Below are 27567 nucleotides of genomic sequence, written 5' to 3' on the forward strand. Positions count from 1 at the left end.
ATGGTAGTTGTGATTTATATACTTAAATAAATACAAATTAACAATTGGAACATGCAATTCTGTTTTAAATAAACCTGATATTTTCTATATTATATATGTGTGTATGTAAATGCTAACTATAAAATTTAGTTTTAAATTGTCATTCATAATTTAAAAAGCATTATATTTAAGCTTTCACCTATCTAGCAAAAATTCTCTTATTTATACCTAGAGTATTCAGTTTTAATATCACTTTGTTGTCATTTATATCCTAGGAATAAATAGGATTTTGAATTTCATTTTCATATCATTATAAACATAGTTATCAAAAATAAGAAATTAGCTTATACTTTTAAATCACCATTTTATCAACTGCATTTAAAAAGTATATTTTGGTTTAGAGATGATTTATTATAGCAAATGAATATCGAATCATGTATTTGACAAGAATTGGTTAATAAAACAGGGAATGAAACAATTAAAAAGCAAGCTTCGACTTTAACATCTGATTTTCCTCTTTTCTTCCTTTACTGGCATCGTATAGCTATGTTTGTCCCCTCTGATTTTATTAATGATAAATTTTTGTCAGAAGAGATATACAAAGAAAGAGATGAAACCGATATGATAATAAATAGACTTTCAGACCATGAAAAAAAATGGGGTACAGAGCTAAACAAGGAATTTTCACCTGAAGAACATCGGATGGCTGAGAAGCATCTTAAAAAATGCTCAACTTCATTAGTCATTAGAAAAATGCAAATCAAAACAACCCTGAGATTTCACCTTACACCAGTCAGAATGGCTACGATTAAAAATTCAGGAGACAGCTGGTGTTGGCTAGGATGTGGAAAAAGAGGAACACTCCTCCACTGGTGGTGGGGTTGCAAACTGGTACAACCACTCTGGAAATCAGTCTGGCCGTTCCTCAGAAAATTGGGCAGGTCATTTCTCAAGGATCCTGGTATACCACTCCTGGACATATACCCAGAGGATTCCCCAGCAGGTAATAAGGATGCATGTTCCACTATATTCATAGCAGCCCTATTTATAATAGCCAGAACCTGGAAAGAACCCAGGTACCCCTCAACAGAAGAATGGATGCAAAAATGTGGTATATATACACAATGGAGTACTATTCAGCCATTAGAAACAATGAATTCATGAAATTCTTAGACAAATGGATGGAGCTGGAGAACATACTAAGTGAGGTAACCGAGTCTCAAAAGATTAATCATGGTATGCACTCACTAATAAGTTGATATTAGCCTAGAAAATTGAAATACCCAAAACATAATACACACATCAAATGAGGTACAAGAAGAAAGGAGGAGTGGCCCCTGGTTCTGGAAACACTCAGTGTCGCAGTATAGGGCAAAACCAGAACAGGGAAGTGAGAAGGGGTGGGTGGGAGGACAGGGGGAGGGATGAGGGCTTATGGGACTTTCGGGGAGTGGGGGGCCAGAAAAGGGGAAATCATTTGAAATGTAAATAAAAAATATATCGAATAAAAAAAAAAAGACTTCCTTTGTGACCAAGTATATGGTTCATTTTGGAAAAGGTTCCATGAAGTGCTGAGAAGGTCTATTCTTTTATTTTCATTTTGTTTTGTTTTATTTTGTTTTTTATTTTCTGCATTCTTTGTTTACACTCCAAATGATTTCCCCTTTCCAGGTTCCTCCCCTCCCCAAAAGTCCCATAAGCCCTCTTCCCTCTGCACATTCCCTGATCAAACCCCTCCCACTTCTCTGTCCTGGTAATCCCCTACATTGCTGCATCAAGTCTTTCCAGGACCAGGCTTCCTTCTTCTTGGGCATCATTTGCTATGTTATGTGTCTTAGCTTTTCAGAGCTTCTCAGCTAGTATACACTTATCAGTGACTGCATTCCATGAGTGTTATTTTGTGATTGGGTTACCTCACTTAGGATGATATTTTCCAGTTTCAACCATTTGCTTAAGAATTTCATGAATTCATTGTTTTTAATTGCTGAGTAGTATTCCATTGTGTAAATATACCACACTTTCTATATCCATTCCTCCATTGAGGGACATCTGGGTTGTTTTCAGCTTCTGGCTATTATAAATAATGCTGCTAGGAACATAGTGGAGCATGTGTCCTTATTGCATGCCTGGAAATCCTCTTGGTATATGCCAAAGACTGGTATAAAGGGTCCTCTGGAACTGTCATGCCCAGTTTTCTGAGGTACCACCAGACTGATTCGCAGAGTGATTGTACCAGCTTGCAATCCCACCAGCGGTGGAGGAGTGCTCATCTTTCTCCACATCCTTGCAAATACCTGCTGTCTCCTGAGTTTTTAATCTTAGCCATTCTGACTGGTGTGAGGTGAAATCTCAGGGTTGTTTTGATTTGCATTTCCCTAATGACTAATGATGCTGAACATTTCTTAAGGTGCTTCTCAGCCATTTTAAGTTCTTCAGGTGAATATTCTTTGTTTAGCTCTCTACCCCATTTTTTAACAGGGTTATTTGACTCTCTGGAGTCTACCTTCTTGAATTCTTTGTATATTCTGGATATTAGCTCTCTGTTGGATATAGGGTTGGTGAAGACCTTTTCCCAATTTGTTGGTTGCTGTTTTGTCCAATTGACAGTGCCTTATAGAAACTCTGTAATTTTATGAGGTCCCATTTGTCAATTCTTGATCTTAGAGCATAAGCTATTGGTGTTCTGTTCAGGAACTTTTCCTCTATGCCCATGTCCTCAAGGGTCTTCCCCAGTTTCTTTTCTATTAGTTTCAGTGTTTCTGGTTTTATGTGGAGGTCATTGATCCACTTGGAGTTGATTTTAGTACAAGGAGATAAGAATGGATCAACTTGCCTTCTTCTGAATGTGGACCTCCAGTTGAACCAACACCACATGTTGAAAAGGCTCTCTATTTTCTACTGCATGGTTTTAGCTCCTTTGTCAAAGATCAAATGACCACAGGTGTTTGAGTTTATTTCCAGGTTTTCAATTCTACTCCATTAATCTACCTGCCTGTCACTGTACCAATACCATGCAGTTTTTAACATTATTGCTCTGTAGTACTGAGGTCCAGGATACTGTTTCCCTGAAGTTCTTTTCCTGTTGAGAATAGTTTTAACTATCCTGGGTTTTTTTTGTTATTCCAGATGAATTTGAGAATTGCTCTTTCTAACTCTATGAAGAACTGAGTTGGGATTTTGATGGGGATTGCATTGAACCTGTATATTGGTTTAGGCAAGATGGCCATTTTTACTATATTAATCCTGCCAATCCAAGAGCATGGAAGATTTTTCCATTTTCTGAGGTCTTCTTCGATTCCTTTTCTTCAGAGACCTGAAGTTCTTGTCATACAGATCTTTAACTTGTTTGGTTAAAGTCATACCAAGATTCTTCATATTGTTTGTGGCTATTGTGAAGGGTGTCATTTCCCTAATTTCTTTCTCAGCCTGTTTATCCTTTGAGTATAGGAAGGCTACTGATTTGCTTGAGTTGATTTTATAGCCAGCCACATTGCTGAAGTTGTTTATCAGCTGTAGGAGTTCTCTGGTGGAGTTTTTTGGGTCACATAAATATACTATCATATCATCTGCAAATAGTGATAGTTTGACTTCTTAATTTCTAATTTGTATCCCTTTGACCTCCTTATGTTGTTTAATTGCTCCAGCTAGGACTTCATGTACTATATCGAAAAGATATGAAGAGAGGGGCAGCCTTGTCTAGTCCCTGATTTTAGTGGGATTGCTTCAAGTTTCTCTCCATTTAGTTTGACGTTGGCTAGAAGTTTGCTGTATATTGCTTTTACTATGTTTAGGTATGGGCCTTGAATTCCTATTCTTTCCAAGACTTTTAGTGTGAAAGGATGCTGAATTTTGTCAAATGCATTTTCAGTATCTTATGAAATGACCATGTGGTTTTTTTCTTTGCGTTTCTTTATGTAATGGATTGCATTGGTGGATTTCTGTATATTGAACCATCCTTGCATCCCTGGAATGAAGCCTACTAGATCATGGTGACTGATCATGTTGATGTGTTCTCTGATTCGGTTGGCAAGAATTTTATTGGGCATTTTTGCGTCGATATTCATAAGGAATATTGGCCTGTAGTTCTCCTTTGTTCTTGCATCTTTGTGTGGTTTTGGTATCAGTGTAATTGTAGCTTCATAGAACGAGTTGGATAGTGTTCCTTCTGTTTCTATTTTGTGGAATAATTTGAAGAGTATTGGTGTTAGGTCTTCTTTGAAGGTCTGATACAATTCTGCACTAAAACCATCTGGTTCTGTGCTTTTTTTGGTTGGAAGACTTTCTGTGACCCCTTCTATTTCTTTAGGGGTGATGAGACTGTTTAGATGATCTATTTGATCATGATTTAATTTTGGTATTTGGTGTCTGTCTAGGAAATTGTCCATTTCCCCAAGATTTTCGAGTTGTGTTGAGTATAGGCTTTTGTAGTAGGATCTGATGATTTTTTTATTTTCTTCAGTTTCCGTTGTTATATCTCCCTTTTCATTTCTAATTTTGTTAATTTGGATACTGTCTCTGTGCCCTTTGGTTAGTCTAGCTAAGGATTTTTCTATCTTGTTGATTTTCTCAAAGAATCAGCTCCTGGTTTTGTTGATTCTTTGTCTGGTTCTCTTACTTTCTACTTGATTGATTTCAGCCTTGAGTTTGATGATTTCCTGTCTTCTACTCCTCCTTGGTGAATTAGCTTCTTTTTCTTCCAGGGCTTTCAGGTTTGCCATTAAGCTGCTAGTGTATGCTCTCTCCAGTTTCTTTTTGGGTGTAGTCAGGGCTATGAGTTTTCCTCTTAGCACTGCTTTCATTCTGTCCCATAGATTTGGGTATGTTGTGCTTTCATTTTCATTAAATTCTAGAAAGTCTTTGATTTTTTTTTTATTTCTTCTTTAGCCAGGGTATCATTGAGTATTGCTCAGCCTCCATGTGTATGTTTGCTTTCTGTTGTTTTTGTTGCTATTGAAGACCACTCTTAATCCATAGCGATGTGATACGAGGCATGGAATTAGTTCGATCTTATATTTGCTGAGGCCTGTCTTGTGACCAATTATATGGTTGATTTTGGAGAAGGTATGATGAGGTACTGAGAAAAGGTATATATATACATACACACACATGTTAAATCCAATTGGTCCAAAGCTTCAATTAGTTTCTCTGTGCCCCTGTTTAGTTTCTGTTTTCCTGATCGGTCCATTGATGAGAGTGGAGGAGAGTGGAGTGTTGAAGTCGCCCACAATTATTGTGTTAGGCACAATGTGTGCTTTGAGCTTTAGTAAAGTTTCTTTTATGAATGAGCGTGCCCTTGCATTTGGAGGATAGACGTTCAGAATGGAGAGTTCTTCTTGGTGGATTTTTCCCTTGACCAGTAAGAAGTGTCCTTCTGTGTCTTTTTTGATTACTTTAGGTTGAAAGTCAATTTTATCTGATATTATAATGGCTACTCTGGCTTGTTTCCTGAGACCATTTGCTTGTAAAATTGTTTTCCAGCCTTTTACTCTGAGGTAGTGTTTGTCTTTGACACTGAGGTGTATTTCTTGTAAGCAGCAAAATGTAGGGTCCTGTTAACGTATCCAGTCTGCTAGTCTGTGTCTTTTTATTGGGGAATTGAGTCCATTGATGTTAAGACATATTAAGTAATAGTGACTATTACTTCCTGTCATTTTTGATGTTTTTTTTTTTTTTATTTGAGTGGGTGTCTTCTTTTTGGTTTGATGAAATAAGTTTACTATCTTGTTTTTTTGGGAGAGTGTAGTTTCGCTCCTTGTATTGGTATCTTCCACCTATTATCTTTTGTAGCGCTGGCTTTGTAGAAAGATACTGTGTAAATTTGGTTTTGTCACAGAATATCTTTTTTTTCTGTTCTTTTTATTTATTTTATTCGATATATTTTTTATTTACATTTCAAATGATTTCCCCTTTTCTGGTCCCCCACTCCCTGAAAGTCACATAAGTCCCCTTTCCTCCCCCTGTTCTCCCACCCACCCCTTCCCACTTCCCTGTTCTGGTTTTGCCTTATACTGCTACACTGAGTCTTTCCAGAATCAGGGGCCACTCCCCCATTCTTCTTGTACCTCATTTGATGTGTGGATTACGTTATGGGTATTCCAGTTTTCCAGGCTAATATCCACTTATTAGTGAGTGCATACCATGATTGATCTTTTGAGACTGGGTTACCTCACTTAGTATGATGTTCTCCAGCTCTATCCATTTGCCTAAGAATTTCATGAATTCATTGTTTCTAATGGCTGAATAGCACTCCATTGTGTAGATATACCACATTTTTTACATCCATTCTTCTGTTGAGGGATACCTGGGTTCTTTCCAGCTTCTGGCTATTATAAATAGGGTTGCTATGAACATAGTGGAGCATATATCCTTATTACCTGCTGGGGAATCCTCTGGGTATATGCCCAGGAGTGGTATAGCAGGATCTTTCGGAAGTGTCATGGAATATCTTGGTTTCTCCATCTATGGTGATTGAGAGTTTTGCTGGGTATAGTAATCTTGGCTAGCATTTGTGTTCTCTTAGAGTCTGCATGAAATCTGCCCCGGATCTTCTAGCTTTCATGGTCTCTGGTGAGAAATCTGGTGTAATTCTAATAGGTCTTCCTTTATATCTTACTTGGTCTTTTTCTCTTACAGCTCTTAATATTCTTTCTTTGTTTAGTACATTTGGGGTTTTCATTATTATATGACAGGAGGTATTTCTGTTCTGGACCAGTCTGTTTGGAGTTCTGTAGGCTTCTTGTATATTCATGGGCAACTCTCTCTTTAGGTTAGAGAAGTTTTCTTTCATAACTTTTTTGCAGATATTTGCTGGCCCTTTAAGTTGTAAATCTTCAGTCTCATCTACATCTATAATCCTTAGGTTTGGTCTTCTAAGTATGTCCTTGATTTCCTGGATGTTTTGGGTTACAAGCTTTTTGCTTTTTGCATTTTCTTTCACTGTTGAGTCAATGGTTTCTATGGTATCCTCAGCATCTGAGATTCTTTTTTCTATCTCTTGTATTCTGTTGTTGATATTTGCCTCTATGGCCCCTGGTGTCTTCCCAAGGTTTTCTATTTCCAAAGTTGTGTCCCTTTGTGATTTCTTAGTTGTTTCTACTTCTGTTTTTAGTTCCTGGATGGTTTTGCTCAGTTCCTTCATTTGTTTGTTTGTGTTTTTCTGTATTTCTTTAATAGATTTTTGTGTTTCCTCTTTCATGACTTCTGCCTGTTGTCTCAATTTCTCCTGCATTTCTTTAAGTGATTTTTTGTGTTTCCTCTTTATTGGCATCTATCTGTTGACCCATATTTTCCCAAATTTCTTTAAGTGATTTTTGTGTTTCCATTTTAAGGGCTTCTAACTTATTCATGTTCCCCTGTATTTCTTTAAGAGATTTGTTTATGTCCTTTTTGTGTTCCTCTAACAGCATCATGACCAGTGATTTTAAATCCAAATCTTGTTTTTCTAGTGTGTTGGTGTATCCAGGACTTGCTGTTGTTGGAGAATTGGGTTCAGATGCTGCCATATTGCCTTGATTTCTGTTAGTAATGTTCCTGCATTTGCCTTTTGCCATCTGTTTTTCTCTGGAGTTAGTTGGTCCTGCTATTACTGGCTGGTGCTTGGACTTCCTATGGGCCTATAAGGCTATTTCCACATGCCTGGATGACTGGGTTTCCCCTGGCACAGATTGCTGATGTGCTGCTGCTCTACTCTTGGGTACCATTGGAGCCCTAGTATGCCTTGCCCCAAGCAATGTTATACTCGGGGGTTGTCTCTATGTACTTGGTGTTGCCAGTCTTGTCCATCCAGGAGCAAAGATGGAGGATGCTGTGGGGACCCTTTCCAAGTGCAGATCACTCTGCATTGCAAACGGCCCAGGACAGGGCTGGCACACAGGTGGCCCATAGAGCTCCCCAGGCTTTGGGCACAGACAGAAGCCTGGTGGGCTGTGTCCTGAGTGATTTTAAATTCAGGATATCTCTGAGTGCCTGGTGTTGCCTGTCTGGTCTGTCCTGGAGCAAAGATGGTGGTTGGAGAAGGTCTATTCTTTTATATTTGAGTGAGATGTTCTATACAGATATTAAGTGGATTTGAGTCATCATATCTATTCCATTACTTCTCTTTTTAGTTTCTGTTTAGATGATCTATCTGTCCATTGGTGAAAATGAGATATTGAAGTCTCCCACTTCACAATGTGTAGGGTGTTATTTAAGCTTTAGTAATGTTTCTTTTGCAAATGTAGGTGGCCTTGTATTTGGAGCTTAGATGCTCTGAACTAACATGTTTTCTTAGTGAAAAGATCTCCCATGCTCATGGATTGGTAGAATTAACATAGAAAGAAATTGAGATTTTACCAAAAGCAATTTATAAATTTAACACAATCTCTATTAAAACTTCAACACAATTTTTCACTGACCTTGAAAGTTCAATAAAAGAACAAAAACTCAGGATACGATAAAACAATCCTGTACAAAAAAAAAGAACTTCCAGAAGTATCATCGTCCAGATTTCATGATATACTACAGAACCATATTAATAAAAACTGCATGATATTGAGATAAAAGAAGACAGGTAGATCAATAGAATCAAATTTGAGACCCAGATGTAAATCCACACATCTATGGACACTTTAGTTTTGACAGAGAAGCCAAAATTTTATGTTGGAAAAAAAAGAAAGTATCTTTAAAACATGGTGCTAGTCTAACTGAGTGTCAGCATGAAGAACAATGAAAATAGATGCATATTTATTACCCTACACAAAACTCAATTCTAAGTGAATCAAAGACCTCAACATTAAAACATACTCTGAACCTGATAGAAGAGAAAATAGGAAGTATCCACAAACACATTGGCACAGGAGACAACTTCCTAAACAGAACACCAACCTGGAAGGCAGGCTTTAAACCAACAATTATGTAATAGGACTACAAGAGTTTGAACAGCTTCATAAGGCAAAGGACACCATCAATACAGTAAAATGGAAGCCCACAGACTTGGAAAAGGTATTAACCAAACCTATAATCCACAGAAGACTAATTTCCAAAATCTATAAAGAACCTAAGAAAGTAGACATCAATAAACCCAACCCAACCAAACCCAACCAAACTAAACCAAACCACACAAACCAAAACCCAAAAACCCCCAAGCATCAATAGCAACAACAAAAACAGTTAAAAGATGGGGTGCAGATCTAAACAGGTGATACAAGTGACAGTTCATGCTGGGTAATGATCCTTTTGTTTCTATTTTGTGGAATAGTTTGAAGAGTATTGGTATTCAGTCTTCTTTGTAGGTCTGATAGAATTGTATCTAAACCCATCTGGTCCTGGGCCCTTTTTGGTTGGTAGACTTTCAATGATTGTTTCTATTTCTTTAGGGGTTATGGGACTATTTAGATGGTTTATCTGATCCTGATTTAACTTTGGTATTTGGATTGTGTCTAGAAAATTGTCCATTTCGTCCAGATTTTCCAGTTTTGTTGAATATAGGCTTTTGTAGTAGGATCTGATGATTTTTTTTGAATTTCTTTTCTATCTGTTGTGATATCTCCCTTTTCATTTCTGATTTTGTTAATTTGGATACTGTCTCTGCCTGCTGGTTAGTCTGCCTAAGGATTTATCTATCTTGTAGATTTTCTCAAGAACCAGTTACTGGTTTTGTTGATTCTTTGTATTGTTCCATGGAGGAAGCAACAGTGTCAACTGGCCAGACTCTCTGGAGCTCCCAGGGTCTGAACTACCAACCAAAGAGTACACATAGAGGAACCCATGGTTCTGGCCACATATGTGGCAGAGGTTGGCCTTGTTGGACATCAGTTGGAGTAGGAGAGGCCCTTGAGCCTGATGCCCTTTGTAGGGGAATACCAGGGTGGGAAGACAGCAGTGGCTGGGTGGCTGGGGGAAGACCTTCATATAAATAGGGGATGGAGGATGGGAAGGGGGTTTCAGAAGGGGAGATCTGGAAAGGTAAAAACATTTGAAATGTAAATAAAGAAACTATCCAATAATTAAAAAATATCAGGGAGCCTGCATGGGACTGGCTTGGGCCCTCCCCACTTCCACACATATATTACAGTTGTGTAGCTTGGTCTTCCTTTCAGACTCCTAACACTGGAAGCAGGGACTGTCTCTGACTCTTTTACTTTACTTTGGGACCATTTCCTCCTACTGTTTAGCTACTTTGACCTTAATAGGAAAGGAGGTGCCTTGTCTGGTTCCAGCTTGATATGCCATGGCTGGTTGGTAGATATAAGAAGTCATCCCTTTCCTGAAGAGAAAAGGAGGAGGGGTAGATGGAGCAGGGAAGAGGGTAGATAGGAGGAGGTTATGATGGGAGGTTTCTGTGTTTGGGCTATTAAAAAAAAGTAGCAGCAACAAAAACAATAGAGGTAAAATGAACCTTATTTGAGTTGCATTTGATTTGGTAATTCCACAAATGTTAAGGATTTAATGAGGGGGGAATTTTTCTTAATGCTCCAGAAAAGAAAGAAAACAAAAGAAGGAAAGAAAGAAATTAACAAAGAATGAGAAAGACTGCCTTCAGAGCCACTATTACTGCATCCATACAGCAAATCATCAAAAACTGGGTCTAGCCAGGCTGCAGTGGCCATCTGTGTTTCAGATTTTCCAAACTAATTTTGTATTTACTTGCTTTCACAGCAAAACATCTCACAAGAGTCCTTGGTCATTTGAAAATCCATGTTGACACAAGATTTTTTGGAGTTGTCTCTAATTCCATGGTAACCAAGAGTCTCTCCTAACTGTTTTCTTGGCTGCCATCAACTGTTTGCTCTTCATTTTAAGAATCTGCTGCAGAGCTGGGCTTGTATAATTTTGGTTCTTTCTTTATGCCCAGAGGGCAAACAAGGGAAAAAAAAAAACCTTGGTGAACTAGGAGACTCTCAGCCAAACTGAATGAGAAAATTGAGGCAATTATTGGAAAATACATGTGAGAGCCTGTTATCACTCAAATAGAAAGGTAAATGTCTTTGAATTTGTGTTTCATTTGGACTAAAACTTACTGAGAAGATTGCAATCTTTTCCTTCTCATGCATAAATCATGAGTTACAGATTTGCAAAGATGAAGGTGTCACTGAAGTACTTGTTTAAAAATAAATATTGCTTTTCACAGAGCCCCTAAATTTATTCTCCAGGGAGTTGTCATGCCAATGGCACTTCAGAACTGAAATCAACATTATTTTCTTTGATGAAGTGAGTTTCTGTGTGGGTTCCATAAATACACACACATTTTACCTATTTGATATAGAAACCATTTAATGCTCTTGAATCTCATTGTCTAGAGTGATTATATTTCTTTCTTGGTGGATATCAGTGACTTCACCTGAACATAAAGTCACAAATTATATTATCAACAGGTTAGCAATAAAATGCAAGCTGTAACATTTCATAGCATAGAAACATTCCAAACACAGACTCTAACATTGTCAAATAAAATGAATAGGTCTTGGATTTGTGATTTATCTCTTTTATTTTTATAAACAGGCTATAGCAGTTTGCTTAAGCTATTGTTTGCACAGTGGAAAACTAAGGATATTTGCTGTGTTTTTTAGGTATGAAATGCTCATTATTTTGTATGTGCTCCTGGTCATTTACACAGACATTTAATAGAAAATTTAAAGAGCATTATATATTTTCCTCTGACTATAAGAATTGCCTCATCTACAGATAACGTATATTCATATCCATATCAAGCTTTCACAAATAATTCCTGTTTCTTCCTTTTTAATATTTATTTTTTAAAAAAATTATTAAATATTTTCTTTCTTTATAGTTCAAATGTTATCCCCTTTCCTGTTTTCCCCTCTGAAAATGCCCTATCCCCTTCCCCACTTCCCCCTGCTAACCAACCTACCCACTCCTGCTTCCCTGCTTCCTGGTATTCCCCTACACTGCAGTATGGAGCCTTCTCAGGGCCAAGAGCTTCTCCTCCCTTTGATGTCCACAAGGCCATCCTTTGCTGCATATGCAGCTGGAACCATGGGTCCTTCCATGTGTACTCTTTGGTTGGTAGTTTAGTCCCTGACATCTCTGGGGCTACTAGTAGGATCATATTATTGTTCCACTTACGGGCCAGCAACCTCCTTCAGCTCCTTGGGTCCTTTCTCTAGCTCCTCCACTGGGGACCTTTTGCTCAGTACAGTGGTTGGCTGAGAGCGCCCATCTCTGTATTTGTCAGGTACAGGCAGAGCTTTTCAGTAGACAGCTATATCAGGCGCCTGTCAGCATCCAAGCACTTGTTAGCATCCACAATAGTGTCTGTTTAGCAACTGTATATGGGATGGATCCCCTTGTGGAGCAGTTTCTGGATGGTCTTTCATTCAGTCTCTGCTCCACACTTTGTCTCTGTATCTCCTCCCATGGGTATTTTGTTCCCCCTTCTCAGAAGGACCAAAATATCCATACTTTGCTCTTCCTTCTTCTTGAGCTTCATTTGCTCTGTGAATTGGATCTTGGGTATTCCAAGCCTCTGGGATAATATCCACTTATCAAGGCATGCACACCATGTATTCTTTTGGGATTGACTTACCTCACTCAGGATATTTTCTAGTTCTATCCATTTGCCTAAGAATTTCTTGAATTCACTGTTTTTAATAGCTGAGTAGTATTCCATTTTGTAAATGTAGCACATTTTCTGTATCCATTCCTCTGTTGAGGGACATCTTAGTTCTTTCCAGCTTCTGGCTATTATAAATAGGCTGCTATTAACATAGTGGAGCATGTGTCCTTATTAAATGTTAGATAATATTCTGGGTATACTCTCAGGAGTGGTATTGCTGGGTCTTCAAGTAATACTATGTCCAATTTACTGAGGAACCCCCAAACTGATTTCCAGAGTGGTTGTAACAGCTTGAAATCCCACCAGCAGTGGAAAAGTGTTGCTTTTTTCTCCACATCCTCACCAGCACCTGCTTTCTCCTGAGTTTTTGATCTTAGCTGTTCTGACTGATGTGAAGTGGAATCTCAGGGTTGTTTGGATTCGCATTTTCATGATGATTAAGGATGTTGAACATTTCTTTAGGTGCTTCTTAGCCATTCAGTATTCCTCACTTGAGAATACTTTGTTTAGCTCTGTACCCCATTTTTAATAGGGTTATTTGGTTCTCTGGAGTCTAACATCTTGAGTTCTTTGTATATATTGGATATTAGTCCTCTATTGGATGTAAGGCTGGTAAAGATGTTTTCCCAATTTGTACTTGCCATTTTGTCCTATTGGAAGTATCCTTTGCTTTACAGAAATTTTGTAATTTTATGAGGTCCCATTTGTCAATTCTTGATCTTAGAGCATAAGCTATTGGTATTCTGTTAAAGAAATTTCCCCTGTGCCCATGTGCTCAAGGTTCTTCCCCATTTCCTTTTCTATTACTTTCATTGTGTCTGATTTTATGTGGAGTTCCTTGATCCACTCAGACTTGAGCTTAGTACAAGAAGTTAAGAATGGATAGATTTGCATTCTTCTGTATGCTAGCCTCCAGTTGAACCAGCAGCATTTCTTGAAAAGGTTAGCTTTTTTCCCCACTGGATGGTTTTTGCTCTTTTGTCAAAGATCAAGTGACCATAGGTGTGTGGGTTCATTTCTGTGTCTTCAATTCTATTCCATTGATCTACCTGCCCATCATTGTCACTGTACCAATACCATACAGTTTTTTAACACTATTGCTCTGTAGTACTGCTTGAGGTCTGAGAGCCTGATTTCCCCAGAATTTCTTTTACTGTTGAGAATAGATTTAGCTATTCTGGGTTTTTTTGTTATTCCAGATGAATTTGAGAATTGTCCTTTCTAGTTCTATGAATAATTTAGTTGGAATTTTGATGGGGATTGTCATTGAAACTGTAGATTGCTTTTGGCAAGATCATCATTTTTAGTGTATTAATCCTGCATTATACATTTTCCTCTGGTTGTAAACATAGCAGAATCTACAGATAATGTACAGTCTACTCATATCAAGCTTTCACAAGTAATTCCTGTTTCTTATACTGACCATATTTTGAATAATTCTACTGTTATTGCTGTCCTTTAAAATCCTCAGTAATAATATCTGGATGTGATTTTATGACCTGGGGGTTATTTAACAATTCACTCATTCACTTTGAGTTATATAAGAATAGTTCTAAGAAATTATTTTTATCTATATGTTTGAAAGATTGTAATTGTTCAAAGAATAAGAATAATTTACTATCTTGAGAATCCTTTCATGTCTTAATTTTCTAGAAAATATAGTATAATGTCCCTGTCCTATGTTTTCATCTCCTTGTCTATCTTTAACACTATAAAAATATTTAAGATATCACTTAAAAAACAACTATCAGTGGCTGGACCATCGTTACGTGTCTATTATTGAAAAATAAGGACTGGAGAGATGACTCAGTGGTTAAGAGCACTGACTGCTCTTCCATAGATCCCGAGTTCAATTCCCTACATCCACATGGTGGCTCACAACCATCTATAATAAGATCCGATGCCCTATTCTGGTGTGTCTGAAGACAGTCACAGTGTATCCATATACAGTAAATTAACAAAAAGTTTATTTTATAAAAAATAAAAAGAAATGTAATAAGTTAATGTTTGTATTTTTCTTGTATAATAGATTAACCACAATCTCCCAGCAGAAGGATAATATTCACTCTACTTAATCCACTTATTTAACTCCCTTCTCAGGGTTTTATTAGAAAACAGTATTCTTGGGAATTGAGACTGCAATAACTTCATTTTACTCTTAACTAGTTTTTCTGTTTTGGTTTGAATCCAAAGGAAGGATCTCTTCTTCAGAGCATTTTAAAACAAAATATACTGACTGCATCCATCACAATGGTAAACATTTCAGGAAGGATAATATTTAACCTGATTCAAATATTATACAATGCACTCATTTGTGGAAGGAGTGATATATGATACTCAGTTAATGTAGCCATGCTTTATGTTTTTACGTATACGTTAAAAATAAAACAGAAAGTCTTCATATTCTGATAATCCATGTAGATTAGATCTTCCTCTCTCCTCAACAGAACAGCTATACCCTGCTTCTGAGGACACCTAAGAAGAGAAGTGGTCGAAGAGAGAACAGGATCGACAATAGTTCAGCAGAAGCCCACTCTTCTCCCAACTGCCCTTATGCTGTAAGAAAGGCCACACAGTGGAACTCCCTGAAGATCATAATACATAATGTTTATCTAGAGACATAATAGTGACCCAGATGTCAGACCTTTTAATGGTAGCAGTTTCCATGAGCCAACTTCTCTGTACCTGGATTTTCAGTTGTATTTTCACATCCATGGTTTTGATCTACTGTAACAGAGATGCAGAAATTCTGATGTAAATATTTTGATAAGCCTGGTAATAGAGTATGTAGGATCACTGAAGGCCAATGTGAAATTGTACAGAGGAGGCTTTAGAGAGATGCAGCAAGCAGAAATGAGAGCAGAAATATGGTACAAGTGTGATCTGATGGGCATGAGGATGGACCAGGGCCAGGCATGGCAGTGTCAGCAGTAACTACACTGTTATAAAATGTATGTCAGTGTTGCAGAAATCATTAATTTAACTGTGCTTTCCACTTGTGTCTTCTTTACCACAGGGAGGGGTTCATGAGAGCTTAACTGAACAAACAAAGTCCACTTAATCAGTTTCCTGCTCCTTTGTCTGGTGACCATTCTTCCAGGAGTTAGGCACAATATAGACTAGTAAACTTAGCCTGGCATTTCTTAACTACTCAGCTATTTATCATATGCTTCTCTCTTAGTTGTCGGGAATTTTGACTGTGTCTTTTGAAGATTAACAAGGTATTACTGTTTTTGTTTGTTTGTTTGTTTTTGGTCTTTAGAATGACCTTTATCTGAGCTTTAAAGGTTTACTGTAGATAAGATTGTTCTCATCCATCATTTTCCCCCTTTTTGTAACAGTAACTTGCATGAAAACATGCTGAGAAAGGGTCAGTAAGATGACGTATGGGTTCTATATCCCCAGTGATGTGACTCACACCTAAGGCCACCCCCACTGATTCTTGGCCACCTCCCTTATCCCATCTCTTGAGATGGTCCCCTCTGCCTCACCCCTGCCAGTTACAAAATTCCACTCCTTTTCATAGCCATCTAACCATCTCTCCAGTCCCTTCCCACACCTGATCCTGAACATGTCCATTCTCCTCATTCTCCCTGCATTCACTTTCCTTCCTCCATTTGTGTCCTATGGCTGCTTTATTTCCCCTGCTAAGTGAGATTCAAGCATCCTCACTTGGGCTTTCCTTCTTGTTTAGCTTCTTTGGGTCTGTGGCGTGACGTGTGGGTATTTTTTGTTTTGTGGTTAATATCCACTTATAAGTGAATACACACCATGTATAGCTTTCTTGGGTCTGAGTTAACTCACTCAGGATGAGTGATATTCAAAAGTTCCTTCCATTTGCCTGCTGAATCCATGATGTCTTTTTTTCAATAGCTGAATAGTATTCCACTGTTTAGATGTACCACATTTTATTTATCCATTTTTCCAGTAGAGGGGCATCTAAGTTGTTTCCAATTTTTGGCTATTATGAATAAAGCTGTTATAAACATAGTTGAGCAAGTTTGCCTGTGGGTATATGGCCAGAAGTGGTATAGCTGGATCTTAAGGTAGAACTATTCCCAGTTTTCTGAGAAAAAAAAAAGACAGTTTTCAGAGCATGCATAGGCTACACCTAGGTTCCTCACACATATGTAGAGGATGTGCAGCTCAGTCTTCATGTGGGTCCTGAACAACTGAAGCTGGAGCAACAAACACCAAAAGATGTTGCCTGATTGGGGGTTTTGTTCTTTTAGCAGGGCTCAGTGGGAAAGGATGCGCCTAGCCTTGCAGAGACTTGATGTGCCAGGGTTGGGTGATACATAGGGGTGCCTCCACTCTCTCAGTGGAGAAGGGGAGGGGAGCAGAATTGAGAGGGGTCAGTGAGTGGGATGTAAAGTGAATTTTAAAAAGATGTCTTAGAGGATAAAGTCATTTGCATCCAAAGCTGTCTTCTGTCTTCTATACATGTATCATTGCAAACCTGACCTTCCCAATAGCATACATACATGAACACACACACATATACACAAACACATACACACTCTAAATATAAATAAAAATTTAAATTATGTTTAAAATATGTGAGTGAATATATTCTGTTTACTGAAAACATGCATCTTTGAAATCTATCTTGAGATTCTTGGCTTTATTGAAGAGTTTAAAGGTATCCCTTATCTGTGTATGTTTTATGTTCTGCTGAAAATCTTAGAAACATATGCTGTGGGGATATAACATAGATAATTTATCTATTCAGAACCTTTCCCAGTGTGTATGAGATTTTTTTTTAACTGTCACTTGGCAGTGTGGTAAGTTGAAGTTAAAGACTGCACGGAATTCAAATGCACTATTATCGTCTAGGAATCCTTTCTAAAATCACCTTTGGCTTCTTTCCTCATATTGGGTTTATTTATGCTCAGTGTTGGCTCATATAGCATGTGTCATGTGAACGCGTAGACATCATTTTATTTTTCTTTTGACACAGAAAGCATGCCAATGTGAGAAGGTAACTGTAATTTTGAAGAAGTGATGGAATTTTGATCTAATACAATGAGCTTACATAATAAATACAAAGTACGTTTATTAGGATAACCAGATGCCCATTCGTTAATCCTCTCAATTACCACTGTGTATTAGAAGATGTAGAGGTTAAAGAGTGAAGCGTTATCACTGGCAAATGGTTGGGGTCTTTTTTTTCTCCTGCTCCACAGTTCAGATGCACATTTTCTTTCCATTTACTCCTAGGTGAAGTCTTTGTTTTTTCTGAATGCCTGAATAGACAGAGCGTGTATGTACTGAGAGTACTGACTAGAGAATTTGAAAAGTTACAGAGTAATGGGACTACAATGGTCCTCATGAGCAATTCAGTATAAACACTTTTAAAATATCAAACTGGTAATACACTTTTAGAAGCTCACTCACAGAGAATTCAAGTTTAGAATAATCTACAAAGTTATTTAATCTAACTCTTTTGTTTTTAAAGACAAAGTATATGGATTAGAGAATCTCAGCTTTCCTTCTAGGGTTATATGGATTGGGGATAAGTGTTTGACATTTTGTAATAGTTACTAGTCCTCCTCAGAAAATAATGTCATATGTTAATCTATTTAATCATATTTTAATTAGTAACATCAGACCTATAATGTACTTGGTGGTTTTTAGAGGAATTATTCATTTTTCTTGAAATTTTACGATTTTTTTAATTCATAAGATAGGCATTTGACATTTATTTGACATTTATTTAAATTGTCAGGGGTAAGAATGGTGACTTTTAAAACATTCAATGCCCAAGGAAAACTAATTTCTTTTTTTATTAGATATTTTCTTTATTTATATTTCAAATGTAATCCCCTTTCCTGATTCCCCTCCAAAATCCCCCTATCCCATCCCCCTCCCTCACTCACCAACCTACCCACTCCTGGTTCTCTGTCCTGGCTTTTCTCTATACTGGGGCATCTAGCCTTCTCAGGACCAAGGACCTCTCCTCCCTTTGATGTCCAACAAGGTGATCCTCTGCTACATATGTAGGTAGAGCTATGGGTCCCTGCATGTGTACTCTTGGTTGGTGGTTTAGTCCCTGGGAGCTCTGGGGGATTGATTCATATTGTTGTTCCTTCTATGGGACTGCAAACCCCTTCGGCTCCTTAGATCCTTTCTTTAGCTCCTCCATTGGGGACCCTGTGCTTAGTCCAATGGTTGGCTGAGAGCATCTGTCTTGGTATTTGTAAGGTGCTGGCAGAGCCTCTCAGGAGACAGCTATATCAGGCTTCTGTCAGGAAGCACTTGTTAGCATCCTCAATAGTGTCTGGGTTTGGTGACTGTATATGGGATGGATACCCAGGTGGGGTAGTCTCTGGATGGTCTTTCCTTCAGTCTCTGTTCCACACTTTGTCTCTGTATCTCTTCCTGTGGGTATTTTGTTTCCCCTTCTAAGAAGGATCAAAGAAGTGATACTTTTTGGTCTTCCTTCTTCTGAGCTTTTGGGCTAATATCCACTTATCAATGAGTACATACCATATGTGTTCTTTTGTGATTGAGTTCCCTCACTCAGGATGATATTTTCTAGCTTCATCTATTTGCCTAAAAATTTCATGAATTCATTGTTTTTAATAGCTGAGTAGTATTCCATTGTGTAAATGTAGCACATTTTCTGTGTCCATTCTTCTGTTGAGGGACATCTGTGTTCTTTCCAGCTTCTGGCTATTATAAATAAGGTTGCTATGAACATAGTACAGCATATGTTCTTATTACAAGTTGGAGAATCTTCTGGGTATATGCCCAGGAGTGGTATAGCTGTGTCCTCCAGTAGTACTATGTACAATTCCCCGAGGAACCCCCAAACTGATTTCCAGAGTGGTTGTATCAGCTTGTGATCCCCCTAGCAGTGGAGGAGTGTTCCTAGCCATTCTGACTTGTGTAAGGTAGAATCTCAGGGTTGTTTGGATTTACATTTCTCTGATTACTAAGGATGATGAACATTTCTTTAGGTGCTTCTCAGTCAGTCAGTATTCCACAGTTGAGAATTCTTTGTTTAGTTCTTTATCCCATTTTTAATATGTTAATTTGGTTCTCTCGAGTCTAACATCTTGAGTTCTTTGTATTTATTGAATATCAGCCCTCTATCAGATGTAGGGTTGGTAAAGATCTTTTCCAAATTTCTCTGTTGCTGTTTTGTTTTATTGACATTGTCCTTTGCCTTACTGAAGCTTTGGAATTTTATGAGGTTCCATTTGTCAATTCTTGATCTTAGAGCATAAACTATTGGTATGCTGTTCAGGAAGTTTTCCCCTGATCCCATGTGCTAGAGGCTCTTCTCCCCTTTTTTTTTCTATTAGTTTCAGTGTATGTATCTGTTTTTGTGGAGGTCCTTGAGCCTCTTGGACTTGAGCTTTGTACAAGGAGATAAGAATGTATGGATTTGCATTCTTCTGTATGCTAACCACCAGTTGAACCAGCACCATTTGTTGAAAAGGCTATCTTTTTTCCACTGGAGGGTTTTAGCTCCTTGGTTAAAGATCAAGTAACCATAGGTGTGTGGGTTCATTTAGGTGACTTCAGTTCTGTTCCATTGATCTACCTACCTGTCACTGTACCAATATCATGTAGTTTTTATCACTATTGATCTGTATTACTGCTTGAGGTAAGGGATGCTGATTTCCCCAAAAGTTCTTGTATTGTTGAGAATACTTTTCTCTATCCTGGGTTATTTGTTATTCTAGATGAATTTGAGAATTGCCTTTTCTGACTCTATGAAAAACTGAGTTGGAATTTTGATGGGGATTGCATTGAATCTGTTTATTACTTTTGGAATGATGGCCAGTTTTACTATATTAATCATGCCAATCCATGAGCATGGGAAATCTTTCCATCTTCTTGGGTCTTATTCGATTTCTTTCTTCAGAGACTTGAAGTTCTTTCCTTATAGATCTTTCACTTGTTTGGTTAGAGTCACACCAAGATACTTCATATTGTTTTTGACTATTGTGAAGGGTGTCATTTCCTCAAATTCATTCTCATCCTGTTTATGCTTTGAGTATACAAAGGCTAGTGATTTGTTTGCATTAATTTTATATACAGCCACTTTGCTGAAGTTGTTTATCAGCTGTAGTTCTCTGGTGAAGTTTTTGGGGTCACTTAAGTATTACTGTCATATTGTCTGCAAATTATGATAGTCTGACTTCTTTTCTAGTTTGAATCCCTTTGATCTCCTTTTGTTGTCTAATTGCTCTAGCTAGAACTTCAAGTACTATATTGAAGAGATAAGTAGAGAAAGGGCAGCTTTGTATAGTTCCTGATTTTAGTAGGATTGCTTTAAGTTTCTCTCCATTTAGTTTGATGTTGGCTACTGGTTTGCTGTACATTGCTTTACTATGTTTAGATATGGGCCTTAAATTCCTCATCTTTTGAAGACTTTTAACATGAAGGGATGCTAAACTTTGTGAAATGCTTTTTCAGCCTCTAATGAAATGACCATGTCATTTTTTTTTCCTTTGAGTTTGTTTATGCAGAGGATTACATGGATGGATTTCCATATATTGTACTGTCCTTGCATCCTTGGGATGAAGCCTACCTGATTGTGGTGAATGATCATTTTGATGTGGTCTTGGATTCTGATTGCAAGAATTTTATTGAGTAATTTTACATCGATATTCATAAAGGAAATTGGTCTGAAGTTCTCTTTCTTTGTTGAATCTTTGTGTGAGTTTGGTATTGGTGTAATTGTGGATTCATAGAACAATTTGCTTAGTATTCCTTCTGTTTCTATTTTGTGGAATAGTTTTAAGAGTATTGGTGTTAGGTCTTCTTTGAAGGTCTGATAGAATTCTTCATTAAAACCATCTGGTCCTGGGCTTTTTTTGATTGGGAGACTTTTAATGACCATTTCTATTTCTTTAGGGGTTATGGGACTGTTTAGATCATTTATCTGATTTAGCTTTGGTATTTGGTATCTGTCTATAAAATTGTCCATTTCATCCAGATATTCTGGTTGTATTGAGTATAGGCTGTTGTAGTAAGATTTGATGATATTTTTGAATTTTCTCAGTTTCGGTTATATTTCCCCTTTCCTTTCTGATTTTGTTGACTTGAATACTGTCTCTGTGCTCTCTGGTTAGTCTGCCTAAGGGTTTATCTATCTTGTTGATTTTCTCAAAGAGCCAGGTCCTGGTTTGGTTGATTCTTTGTATAATTCTTCTTGTTTCTATTTGGTTGATTTCAGCCCTGAGTTTGATTATTTCCTGTTGTGGTAAATCTCCAACCCAAATTACCCAGTTAAAGAAATCACAACTCAATTAATATGAATATAAACTATACGCCTAGATTGGGCAGATCTACCACTGCACTACTCTATTTCCATATATGAGATCCCACATAACTTGCAGTTTCTCCAAGCTATGTGCTTCTATCCAGTCTCCGTTCACCTCCTCAGTTGATCCTCTCTCCCCCTCTTTCCATCCTCTCTTCTCCCCCCAAACCTTTCAGCTCCACCTTCCCTCCTTCTGCCCAATCATCTGCTCTAGCCTTTATTTGAAATGTTAAGATGGGGATCAGCTTGACCCTATATAAATGATTAACTCCTAGTCTGCAGCCCCTCCCTGGAGTTGAATTAACATCAAAATGAAAGAACAGGGTTATCCATAACAATTTCCTGCCTTCTACACATCTAGGGTGTATTTGCATCTTTTTGTTCAGGTGTGCTGTTAAACTTCAAGTGTATGCCCTCTCCTGTTTCTTTTTGGACACATTCAGAGCTATGAGTTTTCCTCTTAGCACTGCTTCTGTTACGTCCCATAAATTTGGGTATGGTGTACTTTCCTTTTCATTAAATTCTAAAAAGTCTTTGATTTCTTTCTTTATTTCTTCCTTGACTAAGTTATCATTGAGAAGAGTGTTGTTCAGCTTCCATGTGTATGTGTACTTTCTGTTGTTTTTGTTGCTTTTGAAGACCACCCTTACTCCATAGTGATCTGGTAGGAGGCATGGGATTATTTCAATCTTCTTATATCTTTTGAGGCATGTTTTGCGACCTATTATGTTGTCAATTTTTGAGAAGCTACCATGAGGTGCTGAGAAAAGGGTATATTCTTTTGATTTAGAATGAAATGTTCTATAGATGTCTGTTAAATCCATTTGGTCCATAACTTCTGTTATTTTCACTGTATCTCTGTTTATTTTGTGTTTCCCTGATCTGTCTATTGATGAGAGTGGAGTTTTGAAGTCCCCCACAATTATTGTGTGAGGTGCAATGTTTGCTTTGAGCTTAAGTAAAGTGTCTTTTATGAATGTGGGTACCCTTGCATTTGGAGCATATATGCTCAGAATTGAGATTTCTTCTTGGTAGATTTTTCCTTTGATGAATATGGAGTATCCTTCCTTATCTTTTTTTTTTTATGACTTTTGGTTGAAAGTTAATTTTATCTGATATTAGAATGGCTATTCCAGCTTGTTTCTTGGAATCATTTGCTTAGAAAATAGTTTTCCACCACTTTATTCTGAGGTAGTGTTTGTCTTTGATACTGAGATACATTACCTGTATGGAGCAAAATGCTGAGTCCTGTTGATGTATCCAGTATGTTAGTTTATGTGTTTTTATTGGGGAATTGACTCCATTGATGTTAAGAAATATTAAGGAGTACTGATTATTGTTTCCTGTTTTATTGTATTATTTTTATCTTTGTGTGGTTTTCTTCTTTTGTGTTTGTTGAAAGATTACTTTCTTGCTTTTCCTACCATGTAGTTTCCCTCCTTGTGTTGACATTTTTCTGTCTATTATTCTTTGTAGGATTTGTGGAAACATATGGTTTAAATTTGGTTTTGTCATGAAATATCTTGGTTTCTCCATCTATGGAAATTTAGAGTTTAGTTGGGTTTGCTAGTCTGGGCTGGCATTGATGGGTCTGTATGAGATCTGCCCAGGATCTTCTAGCTTTCATAGTCTCTGGTGAGAAGTCTGGTGTAATTCTGATAGGTCTGCTGTTATACCTTACTTGACCTTTTCCCCTTATTGCTTTTAATATTCTTTATTTGTATAATGTATTTGGTGTTTTGGTGCAATCTGTTTGGAGTTCTGCAGGCTTCTTGTACATTCATGGGCTTCTCTTTCTTTAGGTTAGTGATGTTTTCTTCTATAATTTTGTTGAAGATATTTACTGGTCCTTTAAGTTTGGAATCTTCACTTTCTTCTATACCTATTATCCTTAGGTTTGGCCTTCTCATTGAGTCCTGGATTTCCTGTAAGTTTTGCATTAGGAGCTTTTTGCTTTTTGCATTTTCTTTGAGTGCTGTGTCAATATTTTTTATGGTGTCCTCTGCACTTGAGATTCTCTCTTCTATCTCTTGTATTCTGTTGTTAATGTTTGCATCTATGACTCCTGATTTTTTTCTTAGATTTTCTATCTCCAGAGTTGTCTCCCTTTCTGATTTCTTTATTGTATCTGCTTCCATTTTTAGATCCTGGATGGTTTTATTCAGTTCCTTCATCTGTTTGGTTGTGTTTTCCTGTAATTCTTTAAGGGATTTTGTGTTTCTTCTTTAAGAGCTTCTACCTTTTTACTTGTGTTCTTCTGTATTTCTTTAATGGAGTTATTTATGTCCTTCTTTAAAAATCCTCTATCATCATCATGAGATGTGATTTTAAATCAGTCTTGCTTTCCTGGTGTGTTGGGGTAACCAGGGCTTGCTGTGGTGGGAGAACTGGTTTCTGATAAAGCCATGTAATCTTGGTTTCTGTTGGTTATGTTATGTTGCCTTTTGCCATCTGGTTATCTCTGGTGTTAGCTGGTTTTGCTGTCTCTGACTGTAGCTTGTCTTTGCTGCAAGTCTGTGTGTCAGTAGTCCTGGGAGACCAGTTCTTTCCAGGAGGAATTTAGGTATGGAGAACTGTGGTAGAGGGTCATCTCTGGGGTACAGACAGATTCCAGAAGGAGTCAGTTCCTGGCTGGCCCTTCATTCCTGTGTCCTTATGGCTCTGAATAGGTCCCTCTTGGGCCAGGAATCTGAAGAGAAGTGGTGGTCTTCCCTGTTCTCACAGGTATGTAGGCACTTCAGGGAGACCAGTTCTCTCTTAGAGGTATTTGTGTATGTAGGTCTGTGGTCCATGACCAGCTCTGGGTGTAGAGCAAAATCATAAGTCTCCTGACTCAGGAAACCCCTTGGTTCCTGTGTCCTGTAGGTTCCGGGAAGGTTCCTTTGAGCAGCAGGGTGTTCCTACCTGTGCTGACTGGCCTGTCTGCACTGCAGGGAAGCTAGCTATTTTCCTGCTTTGCCTCAGTATGGATCCCTGAAACCGTGGACTGTCTCTAGCCACAGACCGAAAGTGGAAGCGAATTTTAATAATTATTTGCAGCCAGCCTATCTTTATCTCCTGAACACTAGTAAAGTAAGTGAATACTGTTTTTCTTCATTTGTAAAATAGCTGAGAGTCTATTTGAACAGAGTCTATTGTAATATTTATATACATTATTTTCCAGCAGAGTATCTAACCCACATGATAATACACAAATTATGCATGCTTCTGGTATGATTTCCTGAGACTTTATGTACATATGCATTTCACAAGCCACCAGTTTTCTTCTGTGAAAGACTTGCATTATCTGTATTCATGATGAATGCATTTGCAGGACAGGTAAGACATAAGAAGGTTTATGGGACATATGGGGAGGGGGTGATCCAGGAAAGGGGAAATCATTTGGAATGTAAACAAAGAATATAGAAAATAAAAATATTAAAAAAAGACATATCCTCTCAAAACTAACCTATAGGTTAATACTCATGCTTGCATAAAGTTAGATATGTTGGGTCTAGAAAGGTGGCTCTATGATCAAGAGCACTGGGTGCACTTCCAGAGATCCTGAGTTCAATCCCCAGTGCCCACATGGGGATTGATTTTTGGTGACTTTTTATTGCTAGTGTGTTCCCTCATCACTGTCCTATGAACTATGCAATATGGAAAAGGATATGGGACAATCTAGGGTTTTTCTCTCCTCCAGTACTTCAACTCATTACCTCAAGATATGTTATTTTCTCTTCCTTACAGTTTTTTTTTTTCCAGATTTTGATTGGTTTTGGCTTTTTGTTTGTATCTTTGGATTTTTGGTTGATTTAATTTGTTTGTTTCCCTTGCATTATGGTCAGATTTTTTCCCAAGGAAATAAGCCACTAAATTATAGGACTCATGAGTATAACATGTGCTTCTAAGGGATAAGTGTGAGAACATGGATTTGATTCACAACAGAAAGAAATAAAATCAATAGAAAAAGAAGTAAGGGAGAAGGGAACTAAAAGTAAGCTGATTTAGCTCAGTAGCACTGATTCAGTTTACTTCAAATCAACATCATACAGATGATAAATAAAAAAGTAAATAATTTTTAAAGAGTGAACATTATACTATGCCATTTGGCAGACAAGCTAGTATATTATTAGTTATTATTTTCTATTCTTCTGAACTGTTTTAAGGTGTTCTGCCATTTGTAGTAAAGAATGATCAAATTAAGTAATGAAATATTTTTATAAATTATTTTTGAGGAATGTAAAAAGACTCCCCAAAGAAAATATCATAACTTCTGATATTACCTTAGCTAAAGTAATCTCAAACTTAAGGCTGCAGTTGAATAATTTAAAAACTAGGTATAAATTAAAACCAAAACAATTTAAAATCACTATTATAAAATATTTGATAAAAATGCAAAAAGTTGTAATGCAAAAATGTTAAAATAATATTGTATAGAAAATACATAGTTACATAGAAGGTAAGAAAATAGTTTTTAGTAGACCATGTGCAATTTTTCTCTACTGTTGAATAATTGGCCAACAGTCATTATAATATACATTGAATTCAGTTTCTAGAGAATATAATGTAATGGACATTACAACTAGTGTGACCATAGTCAGAGTAAAGCAAACTACAAGTCTTAATTTTTTTAATTGTAGCATCAATTAAGTGGGACAAACTGCAAAGCAGCCCTGGAGGTTTCTTTTTTTTTATTTACATTTCAAATGATTTCCCCTTTTCTAGCCCCCCACTCCCCGAAAGTCCCGTAAGCCCGCTTCTCTCCCCCTGTCCTCCCACCCACCCCTTCCCACTTCCCCGTTCTGGTTTTGGCGAATACTGGTTCACTGAGTCTTTCCAGAACAAGGGGCCACTCCTCTTTTCTTCTTGTACCTCATTTGACGTGTGGATTATGTTTAGGGTATTACGGTTTTCTAGGTTAATATCCACTTATTAGTGAGTACATACCATGATTCACCTTTTGAGTCTGGGTTACCTCACTTAGTATGATGTTCTCTAGCTCCATCCATTTGCCTAAGAATTTCATGAATTCATTGTTTCTAATGGCTGAATAGTACTCCATTGTGTAGATATACCACATTTTTTGCATCCACTCTTCTGTTGAGGGATACCTGGGTTCTTTCCAGCATCTGGCAATTATAAATAGGGCTGCTATGAACATAGTAGAGCATGTATCCTTATTACATGGTGGGGAATCCTCTGGATATATGCCGAGGAATGGTATAGAAGGATCTTCTGGAAGTGAGGTGCCCAGTTTTTGGAGGAACCACCAGACTGATTTCCAGATTGGTTGTACCAATTTGCAACCCCACCAGCAGTGGAGGAGTGTTCCTCTTTCTCCACACCCTCTCCAACACCTGCTGTCTCCTGAATTTTTAATCTTAGCCATTCTGACTGGTGTAAGGTGAAATCTCAGGGTTGTTTTGATTTGCATTTCCCTAATGACTAATGAAGTTGAGCATTTTTTAAGATGCTTCTCCGCCATCCGAAGTTCTTCAGGTGAGAATTCTTTGTTTAACTCTGTACCCCATTTTTAATAGGGTTGTTTGGTTTTCTGGAGTCTGACTTCTTGAGTTCTTTATATATATTGGATATTAGCCCTCTATCTGATGTAGGATTGGTGAAGATCTTTTCCCAATTTGTTGGTTGCCGATTTGTCCTCTTGATGGTGTCCTTTACCTTATAGAAACTTTGTAATTTTATGAGGTCCCATTTGTCAATTCTTGCTCTTAGAGCATACGCTATTGGTGTTCTGTTCAGAAACTTTCTCCCT

This window comes from Apodemus sylvaticus, chromosome 4 (assembly GCF_947179515.1).
Source record: "Apodemus sylvaticus chromosome 4, mApoSyl1.1, whole genome shotgun sequence".
Lineage (NCBI taxonomy): Eukaryota > Metazoa > Chordata > Mammalia > Rodentia > Muridae > Apodemus > Apodemus sylvaticus.